This window comes from Cloeon dipterum, chromosome 2 (genome assembly GCF_949628265.1).
Source record: "Cloeon dipterum chromosome 2, ieCloDipt1.1, whole genome shotgun sequence".
NCBI lineage: Eukaryota > Metazoa > Arthropoda > Insecta > Ephemeroptera > Baetidae > Cloeon > Cloeon dipterum.
The window spans coordinates 17,171,981-17,196,930 of NC_088787.1; the positions used below are offsets into that span (position 1 = coordinate 17,171,981).

The window sequence follows — 24,950 nt, forward strand, 5'->3', positions numbered from 1 at the left end:
TCAAGTAGTCTGGTTTGAGTAAAGCAGCAAAACTTCAAAATTAATTTTTTTGCTGCTTTAAGTAAATCTAAAAAGAATGTGACAAATAGGAATTTTATCATTAAATAAAAATGCCGGTTACCAAAACTCAGGGCGAATGTATTTTGTCTTTTAAATGTTTTTACGTCCAAGAGGCACAAAATTTTGCACTTTCTTGGGTTCGGTCTTAAAATTTCATAAGCTCCTTGAGCAAAATATGAGAAAAATATAAGCTTTCTTAAGATAAGCCATCAAAAGAGATTTTGATAGTTTGTCTTCATTTTTATGAGCTAACAGCAGCTTATTTTTAGTTCATATAATATTAGAAGGAGCCAAGAAGGAATTTTAACCTTCTTTGGTGACTGATGATTACAGTCGTGGCCAGTAATTTCGTAGTCTTTTATGGCACACCGTAGAGAGCAGGCTACGCATTGTCCTCTTACATTAAAAGAAAAATCTCCAGCCTTCTCACCGCTAACTCCGTCTCACTTTCAACATCAACCCGCGCACAAATTTATTCATAAAACGATTGTAGACACAACCGCGCACCTCACGCAAAGCTTTTTCACCGAGACTTTTTCTGCTTGGTCACACGCTGGCTTTTTATCCTGACTCTGCTGCAAGCTGGAATTGAAAAGTCGTTTTCCCTACCAGCAGCGCAAAATTGACGCAACAAGCAAATATTTGCTTGCCTGTGTCACGCACAGCAGCAAATCCGCGCCCGTTTCCGTCGGCCAGCCCTCGGCGCAGATAAAGTGGATCTTTGTCATTTTAATGAGCCGAAACGCGCCCCCTTTTTCGTCACTGCGCCCGGCTGCCCTTCCTCTCATTTATGATAAATGAAGCGCCGACGCAAATGCACTGCTGGCGCTGACGACACTCTCTCCTCATCAGCACGCCGTTTTTTTCAATGGAGCCGCTAATGAAGTGTGGAGCAACGTATGTTAGGCTCGGGTTGCTGCCGGAATTGCTTTCTAATGAGAGGCGCGCACCCATTAATTAATTACTAATCGGCCAATTTTGGCCCCGCCTCCTCCATCTAGGTCGACTTGCGATTCTGCGACCTCGATTGTTGGAGCATGTGGATGGAATAGCACGGCGGTTGCCGAGCAATCGGCTTTCAATTTAATCAGCCTCGACCGAACTGCTGCGTCGGATTGGGGTATTACATAATCACTCCAAGTTCTCATTCCACGCACTGATGCTTACGTTTTTATCCGACTTCGCTGATAATGCACTAAAGGAAATTGATGATGTTTCAGTAGATATTAATCTCCATGAAAGGTCGTCTCTGAGAAATTGGCCTCAGTTTGACGAGAAGTCTTAATGAGGGAACAAAGAGTTAGTAAAACAAACTTTGAAAAGTAAGGATCGATTTTTATTGAAAGTGGGAAAAAAGGAAATCTGACTCTAACTATTTTTAGCTTCAAGCCTCGTCAGCTTTTTCATCTGTAAAAAAATCACGGCGTAGTATTAGTGTTAGCTGCTGGCAATGTTGATAAGGAGCCGAATTTTAATCTATAAAATTATATTTCATTATAGATGGTGACCAATTTTTTGTAAGATTGAGTTTTGTCGCCGGGAGAACCAATGGAGATTTGTGAAACTTAGTCGCTTGCTTCTCTTTGTGAGTATTTAACAGTTTTGAATGAATTTTAATTAAAAAATTTCTGCACTGCGGTATGAGTTTTGTTTTACATGTAATGCCCCTTCTGGGCGTGTATTGCTCCATAAGAGTGGCCCCAACAGCTTGTAGCCACTTGTTCTTTATTTTAACAAATTCTTAAATCTATGTTGATGTTAAAATTTACCATATTATTTTTTCCTATTCATTCTGTTTAATACCTAGCTCTTTGAAATTTTCATTCCAGAAATTTCCTTTCTAATTCTAATCCTCAATGTAGCGTATCTAAAAATAGAACCGCTAAAAATATCTCAACACGAGCTTTCAAAAGTTGCATTGTCATCTCTGGAGAACCCACCTTTAAATCATACTTAACCAAGAGGTGAACGTAAAGCTTGTTGCCGGCCGGGAAGTAACATTATTGCAACCTTTCTGCCTCTGAGCGGGGCCTGACGACTCGAAGGAGCTGGATAATTTGGACGTCGAGTGCCATGATGAAAATTGATGGTGCGCACCAAGCGCCGACGGCAGATGCGCACTGTCTGTGGAGATGTATTGTTTCTTTCCTCAATAACCCAGCGAGGCCCGCTCTCTTTCTCGAGCAGTTGCATCCTCGTGGCCATTTGCGTGTCTGCAATTCGATTTCTTCCATATCGGTGCACACGTGCTTGCGGCTTTTAGGGGATCCACGAAATATTTGTTTTGCCTTTTCGTTCCCATTGCAATTGAAGCGGAGACTAAAAGGGTCTGCTGCGTGGGCGTGTTTGCCAACCTCTTTGAAATCTACTCCACTGTCGAGTAATTTCATTTGTGTCGAAATTGAAAAGAGTGTTTATTTTTGCTAAAAGCTCTGTTGGTATAAAAAATGTCCTTGTTTTTAATTTAAATTACATTTTGAATCAGCAATTTCCAATTAATCACGATACTGTTATGTTTTTTGTTGTTTTCTGGATGTGGGGATGTATTATAGTTGCTCTGCTGATCCACAATAAAATTTCTTTGAACTTAATGATTTGCTACAAGCAGATTTCGCACGCGTAAAATTAATGCAAGATTTTTATCACAAAAACTTGCAAAGGCGTGACCAAAAAATGAAGAAACAAATTGTAAAAAATCTGCACAAAAGAATCCAATCTCCTCGATCTCAATTGTATTACTGTTCGGAAATATTTTCGTTCCGCCTACGCATAACACGCCACACGCGGATAAAAGACCTGAAAAACAGCCAACGGCCTCAATTTTTCCTTCGTTTTTCCCTTGAGCCTTTTGTGTGCTATTTCAGCCCACTGTCTGATTTGCATTCTCCGTTTTTCTCAGCTGAGGGTATGTTTTGCACACACGGAATAATGGAGAGAGCACGGCAGGACTAGAGAAGCTTTGGAGGCGCACTCTTGTTTTTACCTCCATTCCATCCCTCGACCGCGCAAACAGACAAAAGAGGTGGCACAGAGAAATACGACGTTCTTCTTTTCGAGGCCGCAAAAAATTACTCTCATTTGGACGGGATAGAGAAAATAAAACGAAAAGCATCTCGATGGTGACAAGCATGCGATATTTGAGGTGAATTCCCCTCTCTTTTTTTATTTCCCCAGTAGCTTTAGCTCCGGATTTAATGAGAATTATTCGTAGTGATGAATATGGTTGAGCTCATCGCCCATAGAAATCAATTTTATTCAATCAAGCTTTCGGCTTTCAAAAGGCAGATAAAAATCATTTATCATCATTGGTAAAGCATGCAATTGCAGAAAAAATATATAATTTAAATTCCTTTGAATCAAAAATCTTTAGTTAAATTCTTAGATTCTTTTATCAAATTGAATCAATTGTTTTTACCAAGAAATATAGAGATTACTCATGGAATAATTTCTAGCAAAGTCTGTTTTTCAATAAACTAAAGACCTTCAAACCGAATCCCATTTTTCCATTATTTTGCTTTCTCATTCCTAAAATTTTATTGGATTTTAAACCCATAGCATGCATTTCGATTTGGAGAAACGGCATGAATGCGTGTTTGGTGATGAAAGGAACGCAAATCTCCATTCAGGGTTTTCCAGTGCAGCCAGCCACATGGCCGAGCGTGTAAATTTATTTGTTGGTGATGGCACTCGGCGGAAAGAAAGAAAGCTCCTCGATCGCTTATGTGGGTTAGATAAATATAAGGCAGAGGCAATCTCCATCGATTTCCCACCCTCGCCACCTCTTGATAAATAATGCAGCCCAGTTTGCCTGCATCTAATTGCGATCGTGACTGTCCAGTCCGCATTTCGTCCGATTTGTGATTATAATTGGACGGCGTTACTCCCAGATTTACGTCCGCCGTAAAATGTTACGTCCAGGAATGATGAATATTATGCTAACAGTGTCGGATCAATTCCTATAGGCGGAGCAAACTGGAGCGTTTTTTGCTTGAAAGCGTCTAAAGTGTAGTTTGAATCGAAGTCCAAAGGGAATTATTCTCGTTTCTTTCTTTCATTGCTAAATGTTTTCTGGAAATAAGATTACAGGGGTGAAGCCTGTACAGGGGAAACTGGGGAATTAGGATTGACGGCTTTGATTGACGAAGGTCGATGGATCTAAACGGTTCACTGACGCATGTTAAATGGGAAATGGGCAGGCTGATTAGAATAAAATGGGAGTGTTACTCAGATCATTTCGTCTTGTTTAAATATAGAAGTGAAACTAAACGAAATGATAAAAAAATGCTTTGGAGCAAAATAAGGAAAATCTTAACTGTAAAAAATGACTCTGATCCTTTTATTTTCTTAAGAAGGATTGGTGGCTGCTGCAGATCAAATTTGTACAGAAATTTGACAATGAAATATTTTTAAATTATTCCTTCCTACCAACAACACTAATCAATACTATGTTACAAGGGTAAAACTAATTATATTTATATTTTATACCTAATTTTGTCAAATTGTAGGTTACATAATCTGTGTAATATGCATACTAAAAGAAAATCATATTGTGTCCCCTGATACCTGTACATATTATCTGCATACACCAAAACGACCGGCTTTACACTCTGCTCTTTCTCTCGGGGATCCAAGCTGTAGAACAAGCAGGTGTGCGTGAAAAAGCGAGTAGACGGCTGAACTGAAACGCGCGCTTTGGCAAAAACACTGGTCGTTTGTATAGAGGCTTGGTAAAACACATTTTATGCTCGGGGTGTGTACCTGCGGGCGACGGACTTGTGTCCGAAGGGGGGGGGGCATGCTGCTACATATGTGATTTTGCGGCGTTCGCATTGATTTATCGACGGCAACAAGCTATTTCCACCGCGATGCTCTGATTGATTCCAGCTATAAATGGAACATAAACACCCACCCGCGATGACTCTCGCTACAAACTTTGTTTAAAAGTTTCGTGTTTTTTTCTGTGTTCTTAACGTTGCAATTCGATACTTCCAACACGAATCTGGCACGTAATAAAAGTTTTTTGATCGTTACAAACTTTTCTCGCTAGAAAGGTTCTCCAGAAGAATTTAACTCGTAATAACTAATAAGTCTTATATGCCCTAGATTTTTTATGATTCTTGACACTCGACGTTGTATATATTACTTTTTATCTAATGTTTTATAAATTTTCATTACCATTTTGTGCGTTCAAAAAACACGACGGATTTATTTGTTGTATTAATAAATACCAGCATTGATTCAGCAGCAAACAAATTTGTTAAATTGAATGAATATTGTTTACCTATCAATTCTAATTTAATAACAAATGTCGTTGGAAGAGGAGATTGGTAATATGCTGTGCTATAGAAGGGTGGTTGTAAATTTATTTTCCCAATTGAATGAGACCTGATGTTTGGGGGATATTATTTTGGTTTCCCATCGAACATGGCATAACATTTTATTTCATGACGCACATAATTAATTTATTAAAAAGCTTTCTGGCCACTTCAATCTATTTAGCAGTGAAATTCCCTTTTCCTCTCACGTGGCTGTCAGGACCAAAATTGAATTTCTCAGCCATATATTTCGAGTGCTATGGAACGCACACACCTTCTGATCGAAAATTAATTCAGCACACTAAATTGCCTCCCGGACGATGACCGCATCTCCTACTGTTCAAGCTTCGCGAAATACCGTCGTCTGGCAGCGGCCTTTTGAATGTAGATCAGGCGTAGCCTGAGGCCTTGCTCTCTTTGACAGGGCCCAAAAATAGCCACCCACCCTCATCCGCTCTCTGTACATGCATTCTTGTTCTAAATTAAAAGCGCCGCTTTATTGTGTGCTCTGCTCACCCTTTTGACAGGTACACAAGCAGCTGCCGCCCTTCTCATTATAACGCAAAGCCGAGGGGATCGTGAAGTGGGATTAAAATATTCATACAGGGTGCGAATTTATTTTAGAGGCTCGGAATTAAACTGCTAGCCGTAAATACAGAGCGAAAAATGTTTAAATTTTTAATGAAAACTGTATTTTTGTTGACAGTTTTGGGTGTCTTTTTTGTAATCATAGTAACGTATTTCTCACGTGTCAAATTGGCGTTGTGTTGCCATGTGAAACGTCTACGATAAAGAATACACGGAGATTTTTGCGCGGCAATAAAGAGAATGTATGTGCATGCACCTGTCGTCTGGCTTGCTAGAGGTGCATCAGCGAACAATTGCGTCTGTGAGTGGTGTTGCGTGCCGTGTCAAATTGCTACAGATACCGTGCGCAAGCTGATATAATATATAGTATGTATATAATAGCAGGAGGTGCTGCTCGCACTTGGTTCGTACCTAACGAGCACGCAGGACAACTATATACACTGAGCTCCACACCAAGATCAGGCTATGATTATCATTGCGAACATCGCAAATGCACCGTTTGAGTTTGTGTTGCTATTATCAATACAGAGCAGTAATGAGCTTCATGCACGTATGTGCGTTTGCGCTGATGAATTATTTAGGAATACAATAATATACAAAAACTCATTTATATTTTAATAAAATTCATATTATGAGTATATTTTTCCAAAACTCTTTATAACTCAAAACACAATAACTTATATTTGATTTACGTACTTATTTATCCAAATGATTTTCTAAAGAACTTTTTTGTTACGTGAATAGAGTTTCAGTCTTATTTTTTACAAGATCAGTGAACCAATTCATACCGTTTTTTTAATTCATTAAAATATATTGTGTCGAACAAGAGTAACTTATTATCTTGAAATATATAAGTGTTCATATTTTTGTACTATTTATAGTGCATTAATTTAGCATGGCTCTGAAATCAATGTCTATATTTGAAGATAGAACACCTCTATTTGGTATGAGCGTCAGTCGGAAAATTTGTCAGGGTTGAAATGAACCACTAATGAGAAATCCGCAGTTTGTGTCCCTCCGCAGAGGTGAAGGATGGTGTCAAATATTTGATCGCAACGCGAGCGAAAATTACGTTTCCCGACGCCAAACACGCCGGCAGACTCCCGCGTGTGTAGAGCACATTTCCATATTGCTAAGTATTCCTAACGGATGCTGGGTGATGCTATAGCAATGGCGGAGGTGTATTGATCACCTGTTATGATATGCAAATTGGGTCCCAACGGAATGCAATGTGCATGCATGCAAATAACGAGAAAGAGCGGTGAGTTCCGTTCGCAGAGCGCGAGAGAGAGATAGAGAGACGCTTTTAACAGGGCAACAAGGCGCTTCGTATTCCGCCCCGTAATTTGTCGGGAGAAAGAAGCAAGTGCTCACTTCATTTGTATTCTTCTGCCAAACTTGCTGCAACAGCCTCTTCGTTCGCTAGCAATTTATCAAATTCCTTTAAAGAACTTTCGAAACTCGTAATGGGTAATAATGGAAGGGAAATTCGATGGACAAAGAGAACTTCAGTCACTACTTATTTTTCAAGGCGATATTCATCATGGAAAAGAGTTGCCGATTTTTAAAGCACGCTCAAATGCACCCATCCTGAAAGCATTGTTTCTCTTGGTAACTCACTGATTGGTTGGAACAAGTTTTCATTGGAGATGTAATTGTATAAAGAGCATTAATGTTTCAAGTGAGGTGGAAAATTTAGTTAAATTAGATTCAGTTTGATCTAATAACCAAAAATATATACAGGAGATTTTAAAATACAATAAATCATGAAATCTACAAAACCAATTTAAACTCAGTTATTTTTTAATGTCTTAATAGATGGGCTACAGGGAACAAAAAAATGCTGAAAGAACGGATGGGTGGGACAAAATAATCCTAAATCAATCATTCACTTCATTTATATGCAATATTTCAGCCGTTTTTTTAAATCCATTATTGGTTTATTTTAAATAAAATTTCATTCACAAACAGACGCTAAGAATACGTCCGTGGAGGAATGTTTAAGCAAATCAAGTGTGAAAGGAGCCGGGCGTCCCCCATCGGGAGAAGTATCTGCTTTCATGCATTTGCAGCTCCAGCCAGGCTGCATGTTAACAGGCCAGAGAGCACGTCGTGCTGCGTTGGTTTGATTCAATCTCGGCTGATTGGTCAGAATCCACTTTCCGGTCGCAAAAGAAGGGGATATAATATATATCCTGTGAGCGGCTCAAGACCTGCAAATAAATTACGGACACGCCGTGAATTCGAGCGGACTCGCTGCTCACTCGCCGGCACTATATTAATCGAGCAGCTTGCGAAGTGGCACAACGCGTCGACTACGAGGGGGGTTTCTCCGAAGCCATATGGAGTCCGCTCAGTCCGCCATAGGTGCAAAGGAAAAATTCAATCACTGCCTACGCACGGCCACTTCATTCTTCGCGAGAATGCAATCACGGGGAAGCGGCTAATTCGATTTGGCCCTGCGAAATTAGTTGTGCAAAAATAAAGTGACCGGCTTGGCAGACAAGAGGGCTCGAGATTGCATTATGCCGCTTGCTTCGTTCTTTTCTAATTGCCTCTCAATGGAACATGATGTTCATTACTGACTTATTGTGAAAGGATGCGGAATGTCACAAGCAAAAATGTCTTAAAACGTTCTCTAGCATTTTTAGCTGCCGAGTTCATTACAAATTGCGTGAGAACATAAAAATTAAAAACATTTTTTGGTGGACTCAAATTTGAAATTTGCAAGAGTTCGGTGTAGAAATCATATTTTACTGCTCGCTGTTTCAACATATTTTCCACTGAAAACTTATTTTTAACTGCTTGCTGGAGAATACATAATAATTGGTAGCACGTGCCTCAATGTATTCAAGTTAAATAGCGCTCTATACCCGATGGCGAGTGCTGTTGGTGGTAGATTCGCAAAGCAGGCGGTTCTCTTCTCGCACAACAGAGCGAGCGAGCGTTGCCAGCATTGTTCGCGTTGCTCTTTCGATGAAACACCCATTTGGCAGGCATTTCCATTCCATCCACACCAAAAGAATATTTTAATCCTTTTTGGTTCGTGAAACACGAATGGAAGTCCTAAAAAACGCTGAAAGAAGTTTGACTCCGTTTAACGCGTTTTTTTTATTTCTGAGGCACATAAATCACGGTAAAGATTGCGAGGAACGATAAAAATAAATCAAGCCTCGGTCGAGGAATTCAATTAAAAACGCGTACAGCAACAAGCCGCAACACAGATTTTTTTAGAGGATCATAAAAGTTGCGCTATTGCGCTTCCGAGGGCAATCTTTCTCCTTTGACGCAAACTGGAGCGGCCAACTGTCACTGTGTTCGCGTGAACTAATTGCACCTTTAAAGAGAGCATCCGAGTGAACACAGCATTCGCTGATAAAAAAAAAACAACAACACAAACACACTTTACAGCCGACTTTATTCCATTTCCGCCGACGCAGCGTCGACGACGAGTGTCATTGTGAAATAGATAAAGGCTGAAAAATAAACAAAATTGGTCGTACGATTCTGTTTGCCGGGTGCAGGGTGCGCCATTTGGTACAATTAAGATAGCATCGCGGCCAACGGCGAACCACCACAGATCTTTTTGTGTGCGAATCTCGTAATGGCATCGACGTAAACTTCTCTCTTTCTGTGAGCGGGAATACATATGTCACCCTGCTGGTCTAAGAGATATGCAACCTGTTTAGCGTAATTGTTGAGCACGTTGCATAAGAGTTAAAATTTTCATTTTAACCAATTTAAATTGAAACCTTTCCTTTCGAAGAAGAAGCAATGACAGGAGCACTTTAAAGTTTGCCATATTATCAGTGAGAGATGTGGTACTAATGCCAAAAGTAAAAATTTGCAAATGAATGTTGTTAAAAATAGAGCAACATATTCAATCAATATCATTTTATTTTTTTATTAAAAGAAAACAAATCGTTGAATACACACGGTGAAATATTATTTAAAGCTCTGTAGGATTTTTTATATCAGCCCGTTGGCTCGCATTGCTCAGGCACTCTCAGGAGTGTCAAAGCAATGTGAGGTATTTGAGCAGTTTGGAGATCTAATACTGCGGCTACCCAATGTCAGAAATGGCAAAAAAGTGGTTAGTTTAGTGACTCGCATTGCTCAAATTGCTCAACGGGCTGGGAGGCGCACCGGCGCCGACTCGCTACTTGCTGGTTTGCACCTTTCCAGCACGCGTGATTTGGCTTCACGGGACGAATGTCTAGCGTTTCAATGCAGTCCTCGGTGCAGAGGCAAGTGGCCCTTGAGTGGGCTGGGTCCCTGTGCGGCCTGGTGCGCCCATGTTATCCGTTCGCGGTGTTATTGGGACCCGGGTTTCAGCATTCGTGCTAGTGCAGTGCGCGCCCTTCCCGATCCTCGGTCCTCGGACAGGGACAAAAAGAGCAAAAAAAAGATTTCATTTTTCCATCATTTGTATTCGAAGGAAATAATATTACAGGAGCTTATATTTGAATAGTTTTTCCTGTTAGGCTTGGCTTAAAAAAGGAGAAGTTATTCATCACAATTTGTGGGTTTGTAGTTTCAAGTTTTCTTCTTGTGCAAATAATTTACTTGAGTGATTTTTCATTTCCTTAGGAAAACTTTGAAGCACTATCTTTCTCTTCTTTTAAATTTCATTTTTTCTTGTATTAATTGCCTCAAAGAGATTTCTAGTTTCTTGTTTTCATTATATGTGCAAGCAAAAGCTCCGAACCAGGATGAAATTATACTTTATAAGTACCTTCTCTTCTTAGCGATGTTTTTCCTTTCGCCTGCAGAGAAACTGCTGGAAAAAGCAACAGTTAAGTTGTGCCTATACAACAAAACCAACATGTGCGGCTCAAAAGTTTTTTTTATCAAAAACATATCACCGAAAAGGAGATTTCCTTCTGTACAGCGCATTTTTCAAGCAGACAGTCGAGTTTTTATCGCTATGCAGCAGGTGATAAATAATGTTCTAATTTGTCAGTTGGCAGGGAAATTTATAGCCACGCACGAAAGCGGATCAGTGGAAAAATTAGCATCTCGAGTGCGTTTGTCAAAAGAGAGCCAGACGTTAATAACATTAGAAACTCCATAAAAACGCGTTATTCCTGTTTGTTTCTCTCGTGGGAAAGCGAGATAGTATGTACACACAGCAGATAAACATTATCTTCCTTTTGCCACACGAGCACATCACGGTGAAAAACCTTGAGAGTGAGCATCGATTTGCAGAAATAACAACAATGCACTTTCCAGAAAATATGACTGTATCCCCTCGTGGCTACAAATTGAAGGAAATGAAAAGCGAGCCGAATTTGTTCGTCCCAATTGTGCTTCGCGCCCTTCCCGCCAGATAGCTCGGCGTCTGCCCGCAGAGGAATGGAGACGCGAGAGAGCAGAGGGATGCGAGAGCGAAAGAGTTAGTCGGCGGATAGAGACAGTGGTGAAGCCCTTTGGGCATGGCTTGTCCTCTTTTCCACTCAGGACACTGTTTTTCTCGCCATGCCAGACAATTTTGACGTGAGTGCTGACACGGACTCGAGACTAATGTTCGAGTGAGTGAATTGCGTCCGAGTGAGACAGACACTGGCATCACAACTGTGGCCCCCTGAACTCGAAAAAGGTATTTGGCACGCTTCCTGAATGAAACAACCTTGTTTATCAGTATGGTAGGATAGATAGAGAGCTACTCTTACCAAGTCCGTCATTTATCTTTAAGCCCTCGTGACATTCACTGAACTCAGGATTTCAAATTAATACATGATTCTATCAATGGTAACTATTTTTTTAAATAAATAAATATTTTAAATAAAGTGAGCTTGGTTCTTATTCATATTTTGAAATTAAGCATGCCATTCTCTCTGTTACCAACTAAATTATGGCAGCAGAACTTTGCACTTACAAATTCTGCATTATGTAGTCTAATTTCACTAAAAAAATACTGCAATTTAAACATGTATCAATGTCGCGTTCAGAAATATTCCTGAAGCTAATTTGAAATTAAATTTTAATTACTTTCAAATGAAAAATGAGGGAAGCACGAGATAAATTAACCAACCAGCAAACTTGAATGAAGAAAATATCTATTTGAATTTTGCGCTATGAGATGAAAGGAAAATGCTGTGTTTGTTGAGACAGAATTGATCGAGTTTTTAAATACCCAAAAGTCTAATCTGGAAAGGTCTCTCTTTCTTTATGGCTTTTGAAAAACAAGTTAACCGTACAGTTAGATCTAATTAACAACCAAACATTTAAATCATTAATAAAATGTTTGAAAAACAAGCGATTCCGAAATGGAACTTCTGATGGATATGTTAAATAGGGTTCTGCTAGTTTCTGCATCTATCCATTTTGCGCAAGTTATCTAGGCTGTCTAGGCTATAATATACGTGCCACTCACATCAGTGAAAGTTAACTTCTTCTTTTGGGAATCCCTGCTGACGCAGAAGTATACGTCTTCACTCTCGTAGTAAAAAATGGGTCGTCCAAATTTGATAAAAAAAAAGGAGGTTGACTCTCCTGGCTCCGAGGACAAGAAGACCAATTTTTTCTGCAACGCGGAGTTGTGAGAAATGAGTTTGCTTCTTCTCAGATTAACGTCGGCCTGGCTGCATCTCTCCAGTGGAATATCTCGCCAGGAAAAGTGGGTAAAAAGTGCAGCAGAGCCGTCGCTGCACACTGCCCGGTCCGTTCGTATTCTGATAAATTGTGCGCTATTTATCCTAACTTTTAATTACCGGCTTGTGGCAAAACGAGGGCAAAAAAATGTTTGAAGGGCTTCGCAAGCGCGATTGTTTACTGCACCTTTTGTAGGAGAGCTGCAAAAAATACGTTGCACCTCTCGCTGCTTGACCTATATTATTCTGCTATCTTTCTTTAAAGCTCATTGTTACAAACGGCCGCCGGGAAATGCACGTGGACTCAGACTTTAATTTTGTAAAATGTGGCACGTGGGATCATTTTAATCAAAAGCAGGTCGTTTCTTGGAAAAAAAACCATAATGCACATGTGATTGAACAATTGAATTAATTTACATAGAATGCATTTTTCATGCGTACCTTATTGTTAGTTCTGATTATTTGATGTTACACTGATTTCGTGGCACGTGCATTAGTAAAAAGCTCAGATTTTAAAAGTAAAAATATGATAAAAAAGACGCATTGAAACAGACTTTCCGGTTTGAGAGAAAAGCAATTTCCGCGTCTTCTGTGGGCTCAGATTTCAAAGCCTGTAATTTTTACGCTGGCGGAATAGTATCATCTTCCAGACCGAGCAAACGTACCAGTTTTTGTGCCAACGTATGAACACCTGAGGGCCCCATTATTCCGCAAGGATATAATTCTCTCCGCTGAACCCAAATCGAAACATGCCAATTACAACAGAGGTAAATGTCAAGTGAAAATTGACTTTCCCCCTCTATAAAACCATACCAATTTTCCATTTCCATTGAAAATTGAAATATATTTTGTCGCGTGCACACCACACCATTTCGGATTTCAACTTTATCCCCGGTGAAGTTGCCGTCAGCTTGTGTGATTAAGAGTAATGGTCCTTTTTACTCTTTAAGGCAGTTCATTTTGCACCCAACGGCAAGTCGCCAGCAGAAGAAAAGCGAAATACACACATGCATGCATGATACACTCTTTTTTTCCTTCGTGCCTCATCTCGCGAATAGCAATTTTTTACTTCGCACCAGTCATCCCTCATGTTCCTCTCCGCGGGTCCGTGTCGTGGTTTGTTGGGCGCCCCGGGCGTGCATCGCTGCGATAATAAACATCATGTACGTGCAGCGTGTTTGCGGTCGAACCTGCGGAAAACGAAAAATTTTACGACTGGATTAACTCGCCAAGGCTGGTGCAGATTTAAAATCCATTAGGCAAATTTATTGTTGAGCCCGGATTTTACGCGGCGAGTTTTCAACACTGAGTTCAATCCGCGAATGAACAAATTTTTATCTGAAAATTTTTTTATGCATTCCCCTTTTTGCAGAGACTACTCAAAACATAAAATTTTGCTCCATAACACAGGTTTCAGCATAACAAATTCCTGAGTTTTTTATGTCTGATTTTTTTAAATATTGTTGTAAACTGGGCAAGAAATGGATTTTTCTTTTCAGTTTAACTGTCTGGCTTCCGGAAATTTTATAAACACATTTTTGCACAAAAATTAGTTATTTCTCAGATTATAATTGTATATTTCTTCATTTAAAATCTGCATTCTCTGAAAATATAAACTAAACTGTTTTACTTTATCCAGAGAAAAAACTAGCAAGATCATGTTAGCAAGAGGCACTGATTATTACAAGCTGGCACAAAATTATTCTTTGATGGGTGGCCAAATATTAACTTATCAAAAATTCATTTAATCGATAATTTTAATTAGCCTGTGAGGCAGATAACCGCAGCCGCATGTCCGATCAATTTAAGAGCAGTCACCTCGTTATAATGCGGTCAATAAAACGTACCACAAGAGGTGGTCCCACTGCGGTTATCGCCACCTTGCAGCAAGAAGTGTTCTTCCTCGTACAGAATAAAATCGATCGGACAGATTCCGCGTTGATGGACTCAATTTCATCAGGTTGATTGAATTTAGGAAGAAGAGAAATCGGCTCGCCTCAATCGCATGCAGGTTTCGGTCTCCAGCCTGAGGTTCACTTTCCCTGAAGACGACTAATTCTTATTGAGCAAACAACTCCGAGAAGTGAAATGAGGAACGATATCCCCTGTGCAAGGCGAGCGATTTCATACAAGAGCCCGGCAAGCGACCGCCTTCAAAGGCTTTCTGCTTAATGAAACGCAAACGGTACGTGGGCGATTGTCGAGTTTGTCTTCGGAGCGCGCGGGCGCGCGTGTGTGTTCGTGTTTTGTTTGCGTGCAACAACTCTACGAAAGAGTCGTTTGTTCCATGCAGTGCAGCCAGCCGACAGTAGTTCCGTTGACGCTCAAACAAAACGCGCCGTGCGGCAGATGTTTGGTTTATCGCTGAACGGGTTGTTGCTTGCCGCCTAGCAAAAGATTATGTCAGGTTTCGCGAGCGGCACATGCTTCGAATGAGATTCATTAAGAAACACTTCACCGTCCATTAGATACCAAGAATTCATTTTGTCCAACCAACCTGCTCTACAATCAAAGTTGATATACATACAAATCGTTGGATGAAAGTTCATATAAATCATAGGTTCAGCTTTGTTTATTGTAATGGACCAGCAGAGCAACTTTGCTCCATATCTACCTGCCCACGTCTTATGATAGCATATTAGATTCATATTATTCTAGCAGCAAGTAGAGGTTATAAACAAATTAAAAAAATAATCATGAAAAGCCTGTGCAAACTTTTGCATTAAGATCATAAACTTTTGCAAATCTCGTTTTGCTGTAAAAAAATAGCTTTCTCCCTTTCGAGCAGGCAGAGCATCATATTTAATTATGAGCCTGGCTGCTTTTTGTAAACAAACTTTGATCATTTGTTTACCTATTGCCAAGCTGTGTAAATTTCTACTTTTTCTACGAGTGCGCATTTAATTTATGGATGCAAGTTTGCGTAATGAGCGTCAAGTTGTGCAGCAAGCGGCACGCGTTTAACGATCGTACACAGTGATCTCATTAGGGCGTGCTGCGGTAATTCACGACGACATTAGCCACCGCGTCGTCAGCACCAGCAGTTTGCCACTCAACTATATGTGTACTGATAAAATTGCCCTGGAGGCTAGTTGCAAATAATTATTGGCAACGTTGTTGTCAGCGTCACTCGAATTGTATATTCAATACACATGTGTGTGGAGCAGAAACAGGATAGACTGAAGCTTGCTTCATGTTTCCAGATTAGCATATTAACATAATCAGTTTCTTTGCACCATTTACATTTAAGACAAACTGTTTCAACCGTCTAAGTTGCGTTGTGAAAAGCCTAACGCATTCGGTTTTGACAATAGCAAGCTGACGGCCGCAAGTGATGGGCAATTATGGTGCTGTGTCTCTTTTTAGGAATTATCATTCTGAAACTACCGTCTTTGGCTAAATTAGAGAAATGAAAACGGTTTGTGTGTCAAGAGCGCAAAGTGCTCCCCTCCAGTTGAATGTTTTCTTTTGCTACAATTTTCAGGTTATTTCTATTGTTCTTTAAAAAGTAAATAAGCAAAGTTTGATTTTTTTTACTAACTGTTTTGATTTTGATATTCCCCTAAACTATTTAATTTGCATATATAGCAATAAGAAATCTAAGAAATAAGGTTACCCTGCAGATTCTTATTAAAATTACTTTGAATTTGAAAATAAATAAATTATGTTGGTAAACGAAGAATGAATTTCTTCCCTTTAGAATCAATTTTTACTTATTGGTAATTTAATAAAATTGCAGCTGTACAAGCAGCCGAAATGCATATAAATATTTGTCCTTTCCAAAAAAAAGGTATGACTTTAAATCATAAAATCGTAATCACACACCAAATGTTGTGCAATTTATAAAATTTGCTTGAGACTTTGTCGTAGGGTTAACAGCTGCTATAGAAAACTAAAATGTCTCATCAAGTAATTATGCACGATAGAAATTTCCCCACGATAGTGTGTAAGCACAGAACCACGAATGACCGCATCAGATCTTCCCAGCAGAGATGCAAAGTATAAGCACGTGGTTAAACACCAAGGCATGTCCCACTTCCCGTTGCTTGGCTAGAAAATTTGTTGGTAAACACTCGCTGTTTGTCTCATCTGCATTCGAGCAGATGCTGTACCTTAAAAGGGGAGTGTGCAAGACGGAGTGTTTGCTGAGAAAATAGACTTGTGAAGGAACAGCCGTCGTGCTCTTTTCCCTGCTGCAGCCGCATGCTATTTTTACGGCCATGAACCTCAAAGCGGCGGCGGCAGATTTTACGGTCAGAAACAGAGTCCGCTGACCAGCCAGTTCCGGAATTCCCTCTCTTATCGGAAGTAGCTATTAAAATAAATGATGCGGTCATATTCAGATATACTGTATAGGCAGCCCATGGCGGAATCCATCCTGACGTGCGGGATTACGGGGACTATTCCGCTATATTCATGACTTTCTTCCCAGTTTACCACGTTTTCAGCCTATGCTATTTCGAGAGGGGCCACAGTTCAACCTCTCAAATGACCGTAATTTTCGTCATCTCCTTCAAGGAAAAAATGAAAATGCTGGCAATTTATTTCTACTCCCAGTAGAGAGATGCGAGATGTGAATATGAATTTTAATCTCCAATTTTAAAATATGCAATAATTTTCCTCTTTTAAGGAGGACGCATACATTTTTATGCAAAGATCTCTGAACTAAAAATTAAGATTTAATTAGTTGCGTTGCAGTCTCATATCAATTTCAAGACTCCCATTGAAATGACGTTAAACGAACTGAAATTCAGAGAGAAAGAGAGAGAGAGAGAGAGAGAGGGGGGTACGCAGTCACTGGCAATGCCTGAGACTCGCTGGGATGGAAGGAATAAATTAACTTTGGCTCGCTACAAACAGCCTCGGATGGAAACTTCATAATGAGAAAATGTCTCTTAAGTGCTGCTGCTTCTGCTTCTCTGCGACGACGTCGACGATGGCGAAGAATGCAAATCTTGGAAACGCAAACGTATTTACGACGGATTTGAGTTCGTACGTAAAGAACATGAACGGATTCTGATTCGCTAGCTCAGCGGAAATTGTTTCTTTGTCAAACCACTCAAGATGAAAATGCGGTACAGAGCTGCAAGACGTTACAGCTATTAATCGGTAGGAAAATATCGTTAAATTTACGGGAGATACTTTAAAAAAGTGGTTCAAGCTACGATTCCTTGAAGGGCGATGGAGACCAAAACCATGTATTTGAAAGAGTGCATGCTATACGAACATTAGCCAAACCATTAAATTAATCTTGAGAAACCTAAATTCAGATTTTTCCACGGTGTTTTAAGAATAAAACAACTCAGCGAGGACATTGAATAATGGTTTAAGAAATTTAATAAAAACCATCTTCAAATATCCGAAATAAATCTTCAGATTAAATTTTTAAGCGAAGTTAAAATGCCCGGTTTACGTGCTCTTCCAATGGCTCTCTTCTCCACATTTTTGCACGAACTAATTCAGTTATGCTGTGAGGGCTATTCTATTTTCACGCGCCAAGTGCCTCGTATATACATTATTAAATCGCATTCCGGTGCAGGTTAAGTGGCTGCCTCCTCCTTTGTGTCCGTCCATTGTTCTTTGGAAGAAAACGGACTCGCGTGAAGTGGTGATATCTGTCGTATGCCAAGCACCCATTCCTTGGAAAGAAGAGGCGCAGCAAAAAAGCAAGGAAAAAAGGCATGGGTGGTGTGCAGCGACCAAAGTTCTAAACTAGGAACAACACCTTCCTGTCCTTCCGTCCAAGCAAAACTCTCAAGAGAGAGCAACCCGAGAAAAGAAAGATAAAATGACACGCACCGGACCCTCTCGGAGCAACAGAAATGCTGTCCAATTTGCGAATTTTGACCTAGTATTGTGGATTAAACCTTTTTCCTATTGTTGCTGATGCTGGTTATTGTTGTAAATCATTTTGGAGGAAAACTCAAAATACAGCATTGGTCCAAAAATTACGTTTGCATTTTTTTAAATCCAGTTTAGGAAAAATATAGCATGACTCATGGGAATCAACACAGGAATAAAATGACCGAACGGAATGCGCGATGCGCGTAATATTCAGTAAACAATTTTATTCCCAATTCCCAATAGTCAAGAGTCACATTAATAAAATTGCTTCACAATTGAAATTCATTTAATATGTTCAACATTCCACGCAGCATTGAAGAGGAGAACTGCCTACCTCTCATCAAAAAGCGATCACGCCGTCGCGCTTACTACAAATGGCCAAAGCAAAAAAAAAAAAACAGGTGCCCACATAAGTCTCGTTTGCAACTTTTGGTATACAAATTTGGCTAGACAGAAAGTCGAAGGGGCCAATAAACGAATTTGTAGACCAGGGAAATTCGACCGGCAATTGTTGGAGGATGCGAACACATACACTCACTCAGCGGGTGATTCGGGATGCTGCCGGGATCGATGAGCGCAGAGTCAGATGAAAATAAAACACTAAGACAGCACCCACACACGCACTCTACCCAACCCAAACCACCAGACGCCGCACCAACTCGGGGTTTTCTCTCTCGCCACCTTTTGTGTCGAGGGTTTGCTTCAAGAAGGAATTTTCACAATGGGGCTGTATTGTTTAAAGATATGATGCCAGTAGTTGCACCACCATTATTATTTTTAATGCTCAACAGCTCAGAGGGCACCGAAGGTCAAATTAGGAATGAAATTAGTGTGAGTTGTAACAGGGTATCACAATTTGAAAATGAATGGGTTTTAAAAATCGTATTATATTTTTGTCAGTTTTTTCTTCAAAATTTTTGCATGCAAAATGAATATCAGACGAAATAATTTATTCCGAAGTTTTTAGGAACTTAAAAGGCATAGGGAGATATAACATTGAATCCATCGGGATTCTACCTAGACCCACCGGGATTGGCAACTGGAATTCTAAGATTTCCTTGCTGTTACAAAAGCAAAAGACATTATTAACAAGTATTTTGTTGGGCCACAGTTTGTTAACTTTTTTTTAAGTTTAAATTTAAATATGCCACTTTTAGTTTTGCTTTGCAAAGATTTAGCTAATTGTGTTTTTAAATCCGGCGAAAATCAGCATTGTTTGTCGAAGATAGGTAAGATGATTTCTCGAAAAAAATTACCTATTTGAGAAAAAATAATTTATTAAGATGTTTTCCCCAACCGACTTCAATTGCTCGAAACTCCAAAAGTCGCGTACATTTTAAGGCGTTTAGATAATAGGGTGAACCAGAAAAATATTTGATTTAACTGAACGCGCGGTCCTTATGTCTTACTTACTTCGAACTCATGATGAGCCCAGTGCGTCCTCATCTTTACTCAAAATTCGATCATGGCTGTTAGGTAATGTTGTTTCTAATACACTCAAAATGCAAAGTTCAGAGCGTAACATTGACAAAGTGGGAGTACTATGGATTTTTCTCGGTAGGTGGTGTTGAAAGTTTGTCGTCTTTGAGAACTTCACCGCCGTTTTCTGATGGAAGAGATCTGATGTGGCACGGGTTTTCCGTCGGGACTGGCGCACAGGACTCTTATTCGGGTGCGATATTTCACGGTTTCAGATGGATGCTCATTGACATGCAAACAAAAAAGGGGCCCTTCGGTGTCTATCCGACGTGTTTTCTTGTTTGTGTGTCTTTGCTTGTCCGCCGAGGGCTGAAGTTCTCCTTCGCCGTTTGATCCCATCGAGCGCGGCATTCTTACTCCTCCCGGCCGAACTGCACAAAGGAGTCGCAAATTAAAGCAGCAGCGAAAAGAAAAGAACCACCCCGGCCACTTTCTTCTCTTTCCACAGCAGCCCCTTGTGCTCTTAATTAAAATATGTCTGAGAGATTTTAATTGGCTACTTCTCGGACTGGGAGCGCTTTTTCAAAAATTGGCCTTTATCCGATCGCATGTAATTTTAGCTGGGGGAAAGTTTGCGTGAGACTCCACACGTAGAAAACTGCGCACACACGACTCTTACAAAATAGCCTTAGCTATGAAAACTGGCCTATTTCGGAAATTACGACTGAAGTTTTGAAATTTTTTATCATCTTTGTTTAAGTGACTGAGAATCAATCACGCTTCAAAGTTTTAGCGATTTAGATAAAAATAAATCCAATCTAATTCACTAGTCATAATTCCTTCCTCCTACTATTTTTATGTCGTGCTTCTTGATATTTAATATCTTGAAACATGCAAATGCACGCAACTTAGGATACACTGTTAGAAAAGCCAAAAATAAAAATGAATTACGATCAATAGAGCTGTGAAATATTAACAAATTTCTTTCTCCTACGTTTCTGAGACTCCAAAATCAGCAAATGAGCTCAATTTTTAATAATCTCAAATGTTTATGCTCTTTTAATGTTTAACGAGGAAATTTCAACTTTCCAAAATCATCTAAAGCTGTCGAGAAATCGACGGAAGTGCCTTTCCAACCACTTAAATCGGCAAAGATTGACATCGACTGAATGAAAGGAGAATTCTCCTTCTCGTAAATCAAGAACTACCCTCAAGATTGAAAGGAAATATTGAATCTGGTATGTATAACATGCAGTTGTAGCCAATAATTGTCTTTAAACCACTACCGTGAATCTTATTATTTATGAAACACGTGTATAAAGAATATTAAATAATAAGTTGCCATTGACGACTCGTCAGCAGTTTCTCATATCCCATTTTATCAAACCTTCTAGATTTCCACTCAATGAATAATTTAATTGTTATTTCAAAGAGTTTAAGAGAGTGTCAACTGAAAAAGAAATATTGCAACCTCACCCGACCTGTCTTCAAACTTCAGTTTTAAGAATTCTTAAAAGAACAATTCCTCGAAAGTTATTGAACCAACATCTCACCCTTTTTTAAACAATTATGTTGATGTTTGCGTTTATTTGTCTGGAAATGGCGATGCATATGGCAAAATAGCCCTGCTGAACCATAAAAATGATCAATTTGTAACTAAAACTATTGGAATAATTTAATCTGTCCGACCATTATTTTCTTAAACGGAAACTGAGAGAATGTAACGGCGTGCGAAAATCGAGGGTGCTCGTGTTGTTGGTAATCGGTGTCTATTTTTAACGCAAATCTCGCCGGCAGACAGCGCATAGCGCGCTCAAAGGATGCCGCCGTGTGCCATGCAAGATTCTAAAAAGCCACATCCTGACGGCTTTTATGGTCCTCGCAGCACACCAGCGCACGCCGAGCTGGCCGGCCGACCTACTTTACTCTAAACACACCCATTGTTCAGCAATTATTCATCGGGCGCGGGCGGCAATAAAAGGGAGAGAGTTAAGCTGCAGCACGACAAAAACACTGGAGCGAATCTGAGCTTGAGGAAATTCTGAACGCGCGTGATGACATGTCTACAAACAAATCGGTGCAGCTGTTGAGAGGCTTTTCACCGCGCATAGATATGCACTTTGTGTGGATAACCAAGCTCAGAACCACCAGAGCAAAACGCAATTCTCACCCTGGCTGCATCCAGCCGCGCTGTGAACGTGATCTGAATGCATGGGTAAAATAATGCGAATTTATTTCAATGAATCGCTTTGTTCGCGGTGGCACTGCTGGCAGGGTAAAACGGTGCAGCAGAATGTTTGTTTACTTAATCACTGGAGTGTGTGCAGTATTATTTTCGCGTGGTATCTTACATCAAAGGCCAATTCATTAACTTCTACCTTGGCAACGAGCGATATTTTTTCCTCAGAAGATATATTTGCTCTAGACATATAAGCACAATGTATCTCACTGTAAGAACTAAAACAAAAACTGTCTGTTTCAAATCCCTTTTTTATGTTATTAATTTTAAAATTATTTTATATATTATATTGCTGTTTATTCTCAAACATTCATGTTATTACAAGTCGTCAAAATTATATGAAACATGTGAGAAAAGGCAGCAAACCTGGCAAACATCTCGTTAAGACTTTACCCAGGAGCGCATAGCCGGCATGGGCCTATGCTAGAAGAAAAATTTGCACTCGCGTACGCCTTACGCACTGCTGGAAACTGCGCCGCCGAACAGTCCTTCGTAATGGGTGGGGCAGAGTTCCATTCCGCAACGACTCGATAATCAAATGCATTTTGGCCGAGCTCGGTGCGCGCTGATGGCTGTTGCAGCCGCGGATGCAGCGGGTCGTCGGCGCAGTGCACGCGGCCCTCGGTGATGCGCGCCATTGCGTCGTAATCTGTGAGGCTACACAGATTCTTCTTGAAAAAAGAAAGTAGTGTCTAATAATTATGCTAATGGTAACCCTAACCAAAAACTATACACGTCGTAATTCAAATTAATCGCAACTGGCGAAGAAACTTTTTGGCAAAGAATTCTCATTTTGCTGGAAATATTGCTCCACCTGATAGTTAAAAAAAGAGCTGCTCAAAGGAAAAAGAAGCCGTTTTTATCCGATCTTTCTTCACCACTTCCGCACCTTTTTACCTTCACATCTTTTTATCTCGGCGGCAAGCTTTCGCGGGTGTGCTGCCGACAGCTTAACACACCGTTGATATCAGATCCCGCTGCTTTTTTTCATTTTCTACGTTCAGGTCGCTGCTGTTGCTACACAACGTAAAACTCTCATCCGCTTTCGGGAACGTATAATGTAATTTGTGTTTGGTGAAGAGTGCGGTTTCTGCTGGTTTTGTTTTGTGGATCGTTCCTCTAACAGCTTGCAGATAACACCATACGCATTCGTGGTAATGGCATTACGCCTGCAATGCACCACCATAACGGAAGACTTAAACGTGATGAGCTTAATATTGCACACACATGAGTCTGAGGCAGAGGCCAACTTTTCTGCAAGGGCTTGCCAGAAAGGTTGCAATATAATAATGTTCAAATGCAGCAGTATCAATGTTTCGTTGTCAGAATCTCTGGTGTTCATGTTCTAGAAATTTTTCCAGATTGATGCGGCGAAGGCATTTTCGCAAATTAAAGAGTAAGAGCTCGAAGCCTCTATTGCAGACAGTAACTTGCTTCTCTAGTTTGAATCATGTGATTCGTTGTAAATATAGAAATTGATATAGTTCAAGAGAAGTTTAAAAAGGAAATGTGAGGGAACACAGTAAAAGCATTAAAAGAATCCCAGCTTTGAATCATGACTTCGTATATTAAGAAATTAAAGAGGAAGCGAGATGCAAACGTCTTAAAGTAAGAATTTCCTTTGAAATCGAGTGTACTGCATAACGTAGATAAATGCCATTTTACCCTGCAGAGACTTCATGTTTACCAGAAAATAAATACGTAAACTTTGTGCGAGTAATTCTTGAAATAATTAAGCCGGATGCGTTCTGCGGAAAATTTCGCACCTGTGCACAGAGTTATTCAATTTGCAGCAGACTCCTAGTGAGAGCTTTGTGTTTCAGCTTCACCGCTGCTACGTGGAACGCCACCGCGGGCACACAGACGCCTACAAACTCTCTCTCTCTCTCTCTCTCTCTCTCTCTCTCTCTCTCTCTCTCTCTCTCTCTCTCTCTCTCTCGCCCACCGTTGCCGTCAGCTCGGTTTTTTGGGTGCCGTCAGCTCGGTTTTTTGGGTGCCGTCGCTGCTCATTATTTTTTTTTGTTTTTGCCTCCACCACAGCTAAAGCTGGAGGAACTGCACGCAATTTTCCCAAGCGGCGCCCACCTTAATTCACGCCGCCTCCTTCATTAGGAACAGGATGACTTGGTGCGATTTTAACCCCTGATGGGAATAATAATCAGCAACGTTTCCAGTCTTATTAAATTGAGGAAAATGTCAAGTTAAGTGGAAATTCGGAGATATTCGCACTAAACTCATTAATATAAAACTTTTATAGCTGCTTAGGATTCGCTTCCTTCCTGCAATTTACACTCGGCAACTCACGCTGGAGTAAATAATGCTATGGGAAACTTATTGATAATTTCTTTCTTTCGAGATTAACATATACATTAACTTTTGCTGCTAAAGTCCCATAACGGCCCACATTGCAAAGTTTATATGCATTAAATTTGCATTGTGAGACATTTGATTAGTATGTTATTAGTGCTGCTATCTTGTTCACTTTTTAAAGGAGTATTTTTAAAGTTCTAGTGGTTTGCGTTGTCCAATTCATACGTTTGCTAATTTTCAAAGATCACACAGCAATCACTTATTATCCAATTACATCCTCGTAGGCAGCAGGAGCTTTTTGAACTGATAATACCACCAAATGCGGCTTTAACGATCTTTTTAAAGAAGATATTTTTTAATTGCAAACGGGGCTATTGGTAAAAAATTGCATTCACATGAAATAACCCAACTAAATAAACGCTATAAAATTGCGTTAAGGTAAGGACACTAAATAATTCCAATTTTTTAGAGTCTCGCGACTATTTTTGAAGCCAAATATTACATTTTGAAAAGAAAGAGTTTGTTTACTTTTTTGCAGATTCATTTCCAGTCGCCTTAATGCACATAACGGTGCTGTAAAAA

General features: G+C 40.0%; 1 protein-coding gene across 11 annotated transcripts in view; it reads left to right on the plus strand.

Annotated features, from left to right (window-relative positions):
* LOC135935136 (uncharacterized) overlaps nt 1-24,950 on the plus strand; it is a 101,075-nt gene that overhangs the window by 42,696 nt on the left and 33,429 nt on the right. Inside the window, exon 1 of one of the 11 annotated variants that reach the window (XM_065477235.1) lies at nt 11,342-11,562. The exons of the other annotated variants lie outside the window; for them this stretch is intronic. The gene's annotated coding sequence lies outside the window, so the exon portion shown is untranslated. Of the gene's footprint in view, nt 1-11,341; nt 11,563-24,950 lie in introns of those variants that run through there. 11 annotated transcript variants of the gene reach the window in all.